Here is a 6,352-nt window from a genome sequence, read left to right on the forward strand (position 1 = left end):
TGCATATCTTCGACATATCTTTAAAAAAAAATGAAGTTGATTTTAAAAAACTTTTTAAATAATTGATTTTGTTACGCAATGTTTCAATTATTAATATTTTATTTATTAAATTACGCGTATAAAAAGAATTCACGAAAAAACATTTTTAAATTATCATTTTATCACAGTTTTACATTTCTACAAAATATCTACATCAATATTTTTTGATTTTAACATTTACAAAAACATAATTTATCTATTAAATAAATTTTAAAATGCTGTTTAATTTAATAATCAAGTTAGGGCTTCCCACATAAACATACATATAATATACAAAGCATTAAATTTTATAACATAAACTGTATAATGTTTTTATAGAAGTTTGAAAGTTTTGTCTTTTATGATTTATGACAAATGATGATATGGAATGGACTTAGGAATAAAAAGCAATATATTTATAGCAAGACTTATTATATCTAGTCAAGAAGATATAAAGAATATTGAAAAGCACGAAAATTTCCATTATAAATATACATTCATAAATAAATAATATAAATTTACTAATACACTGTGTTAGTGCAATATCGAATATAATTATTCCTAAATATTTTATTTCGATAAAAAATTATAATTTTAAATATAGATTTGAATTAAATTAAATTTTTTTTAAATTCCAATTTTTGGTGATCTGCAAAATTTTTTTATTTTTCAATAATTTAATTTTATTAAAATGCTTTTTACATAAAATACCGTTTTTTACATAAAATATATAGATGAATTATGTGGGTTTAAATTGCTATATTCAGCACTAACACAGAGAGGAATTAATATTATAATAATATATTACAGATATCACACGATAATTTCATAATTTCATATTATACATTTTCCATATAATTATATTTTGCTACAATTATGAATTGCTATAAGATTGTAATTATACAATCATTTGATATTGATTATAGCAATTATAATCTTATGATTGCATAATTTTGTTGCAATATTATATAATCATGAATCGAACATATTTGGTTGCATCTCTTATATACATTGTAAGATATTCAAACCAATTACATTTTTTAAGTTAACGCCAGACTATGCGCGTATCCGCGATTCGTTTATAATTCGTGAATAATGTAGATGGAAGATTCGTCAAATTCGACCAATCAGATTTTTTTATACCGTTCACGAATTACGAATTGCGAATACGTGCATAATCTGGCGCTAGCTTTATTTTATCATGTCACATGAAAAATGAACAAGCACATTTGTACACTAGTCTCATATCTTATCCATTTATTTCATCATCCAAGCAGCAATGCTAGTATAAATCGAACATGGATTATAAATACAACAAAGATTATAAATGCAGAAATGTAATTTATATTATTTTGATAAATAAATGTAAAACCAGAATTTCTCAAATTTTTTATTTTAAATCTATTTTTAATATTGATATTTTTGGCTCTTCCACATAATATTTTTAAGAAATCATGATAAAGATGAATATAAAAGAATTTACAATATAAAGCTGCGAAAGTATCTTGGAGTAAACTAAAAATTGTTTATTTGCATCTTATTTGATAGAAATTTGTCTATTATATGTATGTAGTGATTATCTTGGGAACTTATATATATACAAAACTTCTTGTCATATAGCACATTATATTAAGCGAAGAAATTGATAGTATTAACTATATCGTAACTATTGTAAAATTCTGGATTGTTATGACAATTGCAACTATTGCATTGAATTTAGGACATTAAAAACTTCGAATTATATATTGAAAAAAATAAAAAGGAAATTGAAAATAGATGATTACTTTGCAATAAATGTATGCATTTTTTTTTATCCTCTAGACTCTAGATCTAGATTATAAGATAGTTTTCAATCTTCAATATTATTTTATCTGACGCGCGATATGTCCCCCAAAAAATATGTACAAGAAAGTTAAAAAATTTGTATTCTGATAGATTCTCACTGAGAATTTATTTACATTTATTTATAATTATGCTTTGAGCTATTTTATATTATTACGAAGATATACTAAAAATGTGAAACTGAATTCTGTATTATCGATTTATGTTCCGCGTCGCACTGTTATTTGTATTATTTGTAAATTCGAAATGTGATTACAGTTCTCCGCAAATTAAATAAGCAAGATCTTTTAATTCTAAGTTAATTTATATTATTTAATTTATTTATCCATTTATATTAGTTAATTTATTTATCCATTTCGTCACTTTTTAATACAACAATGTCGCTATCACGTCACATAACGACATTGTAATTTAAAAGTAAAATAGGCATATAGACGATGACTTATTGTTAGAGCAAGAGATCTTGTCTATCTAATTTGTAAAATTGTAATTACACATTTCAGATTTGTCTAGCTATATTACTATGATGTTAATTATGATAGGAATATTATAAAAATAAATATATATATGATGTGTGTATAAATACGTATATACATTTAAATTACACACTTTTATATAGACACCGAGAATTTATTTCTCAGCGTTGGTAAGTCTGAAGCTGAAACTTTGTATCGTCACCGCACGAGGTCTCCAAGATCAATTCGGAACTTTAGTTATTTTCTTAGCTGATATAGTGGCACTAACTAGATCCATTTTAGAGCCGGCGGAACTACATGGCCAGACACTTTTTGATGCTATGGTAAAACGGCCGGTTGGTGCATGTCCGTGCTAAACACATTGTGGATAACAAATGCGGAGAAATATTATGGATTTATTAATGTTTTATTAATTTATTAGCTGCACGAGATGTTTTGTCATTCTAGTATATACTACAGCGATAATAAATTATAATTGAAGTATTTTTATGTGCATGTAAAATGAGAGAGAGAAATAAATTTTCTTAATTTTTTTCCTAATTTTTAAATATAACACATGTAGAAGATATTTACAATAAATTGCTTTCACTTTTTTCTTATTTTTGAAAAGTATTAAGCATTTTAAAAATTATCAAATCATGCTTTTAATTTATATAACTTTTCATTATTAATTCTTTTTTTGTAATTATATTATTCAATTAATTTTTTAATTTATGAATTCAGTTGGATGCATTAGTGCGCATCGATGCACATTAAAAGCTATATATAGACAAGTTTATATAAACATAATTAATTATATTTTCTTATAGTTTTAACCGTGTTCTATTGTTTTTTAAGGAGTTTTAATTGTTGACAGCGTTAATTAATTTTTTCACGTTTATATGATCGCCGGTGATACTATCTAAAAACAACTAAAACTCTCTTTTCTCTATTATTGTCTTTTTCATTTTATTTAAAAATATTAATATAAAAAAATATAACTACAGTATCTCTCTTAGTCTGACTCTTCCCCTTCGACCTGTCCGGCATGGGTGACCCTACCGGTAATTATTAGCGTTTCCGAGTGAAGAAAGTTTGATCGCTTTGAGAGCGATTAAACCCAATTTACCATGAATATATGTTTGATCAAAAATAGATTTTGAGTGGATTTGAATATAAATAATATAATATAAATAATATAAAGTACATTCCCCATTTTTGACGCTATTTTGTCTTTAAAGTACAAGATTCTTTGCCTTGATTAATCAATCAAACGATTACTTAAAGTATTTCATTGATTAATCTACAAAATAATTCAAATATCCCTAATAATCCAAGACGGAATATATGACGTCTCTTATTCGATCTCAGATCAAACTTGCTTCACTCGAAAACGCTATACGTTACCGCCGGCATAGCTCTCAGGTTCATTAGAGTACGGATTAGAAAACTTATTGAGTTTTATATAATGCAAACAATTCTGATCAAAAGAGTCGTTAATAAAATTATCGATCGTTTTTCAATTAAGAAGAAAAAAGTACTTATAATTAGATTATACTGGCGCATTTTGCGTAGAGTTGCAAAGAAAATATCCGAGAAAAAATAGACGAAGGTTCGATGTAAATCAACGATTAAATCACAAGATAAACTGCGATTTAAAATTTGCGAAAAAACGCGACGAATAAATAAATCGACAATAGCCGTAATATTCGCGATTCTAATATATACGTGCAATCGAAGAAACAATATAATTATTACATACTTAAACGAAAATGTTTCGACGGATATTTTGGCTTTTTATAATCGCGTCTGTAATATGGGGCATTTGTATTTGTACAATTTGAATATAAAATCTAACGCCCGATTTATTTTTAAATACGTGATTTTATTAAATTAAATTAAATTTCGCGATTGAGAATAAGAATATACGCACCGTTTCGCGGAGGATTGGCTAAACAGAATAAAATCTTATAAATATTAAGATACCGTTATAAAAACATTGCGTTATCGCCGCGTTCAATGGAGGATAACTGGCCCAACGATTTGACCAGATCAAGATCCCTCCGCCAAATAACACGCCGGTTAATATCAGACAAAGACAAGAACAATCTTAAAGGTGGAGAACAATCAACTTCTTGCTTCTACATCGGACCTCGTAAGATCAATCCGCAAAGAAAAGTTAAGTGATCCATTGAATATCAGGAACCCCGCTGTAGGAAACTGCTCGAAACAAATCGAACCCGATAACAGCGAAATTTAAAAAAATTTAATTTGAATATTTTGCAACACACGTAAAATAAATCAAAATAATATCAAGCATAATTATAATAATTCTAAGCTATAATTAATCTTTTTCTGTAGCATTTAAATACATTAATTTATTGATATTTTACTGATATCGAGGTACCCATTCGATTTGTCTCGAGGTTTTAAAGTATACGCACATTTTACGTTACATTTATACATAATATTTTGTTTTAGTTTTCTTAAGAATTTTAAGGATTTAAATATTTAAAGAATTAAATGACTATCTTAAGTTAAGATAGTCCTAATAAATAATTCTAACAACCCTACTTTTGCTAGCTAAGCCAGCGGGAATCCGGGATCACGGAAATTTCGAGGAACGTGTCCTACTCGCGTACCCTACTCGCGTGCCCTACTCGCGTGACCTACTCGCGTGCCCTATTCGCGTGCCCTATTCACGTCCTAATAGAATGTATCGGATACATATATTGTCTAACATATGTATTTTTGCGCCTTTTGACCACGATATTGGTCAACTATGTTGCTTCCGTTGGGCCAGTTGGACCTACCTTTCGTTGATCCTGGCCATATTCATTCTGGCTACATCTGGCCAAAGACGTAGCTTTGACCTCTATCAGAGGGCAATGAAGGAGAGAAATTCCTTCCGTTGCCGGCAATTATTATCGCCGGTGCATGAGCGTAATTTTACGCTCGTTGACGGTCGTAATATGTTAGGACCGTTTGTTGTACGTTGTTTTAACATAACTTTGCTTTGACTGATACACAATGTTAAATCATTAATTAAAAATTGTGATTGATTAAAATTTTTGTAATATATAATATTACTCTTATAATACAATTTATAATAAAATAGAATTAAGTAAACATTTACTTTTATATATTTTTCACTATACTTTTACTTTATACTATTATTATTCACTTATTTCTTTAAACATTATACATGATTTGATCGATCGATTACTTAAATTTATATCAGTCAAAACAAAGTTTTCTGATATGCTACACTACATATAGATGGATGGACTACAAAATATTAAAATAAAATCAACGTGCTTTATAAGAATAAATTATTATATACATAATAATAAAATTAGTGACATGTTCTTTATTAAATAAATAATTGATAGATAATTGATCACACAGAATGATAAAGAATGAATTGATAAAGAATTGAAAGTTTTTCTATATTTCTTTATTTATGTTTTAATTTGCTTTTGTGATATTTAATGCAAATTTCTATTAAAAAAATGTCAAAAGTTATGATCTAATTTATTCTAGTCCATCCATTTTAAGATAACGGATCCATCTATAATCTACAAGCTACGATCTACATCTACAATCTCTAGAAATCCGTTATCTTAAAATTAAATGAAAGTTTGTCACTCACCGGCACTGATGCGCAACAGCGGAGTTGTTGATCTTGAGGCTACATTGTCTGCAACATACAAATATAAAATCCAAATTATAGCAACACTTAAAATAATTATTATTTCAAGAAATTATTATTGTACGCACCAAATTTTATATCCGATGCGTGCAATAATAAGCAGGTATAAAAATATGGAATAATTTTATAAGGTCTAAAAAAGAAAAGTACTTTTTTTAAATAGAAACTTCTATATAAGAGATTTATATAAGAGTTTTTCTCTTTGTGCGAATCTCTCTTGTTTAAAGTATTCAAATAAATGAACCGAATTAATGCATGTACGGGATTTATAATAATACTCACCCTTAGGTTGCTCCGCCGGTGCAGGATGCCTCTCCTAGGCCTC

This window comes from Formica exsecta, unplaced genomic scaffold (genome assembly GCF_003651465.1).
Source record: "Formica exsecta isolate Colony F162 unplaced genomic scaffold, ASM365146v1 scaffold352, whole genome shotgun sequence".
NCBI lineage: Eukaryota > Metazoa > Arthropoda > Insecta > Hymenoptera > Formicidae > Formica > Formica exsecta.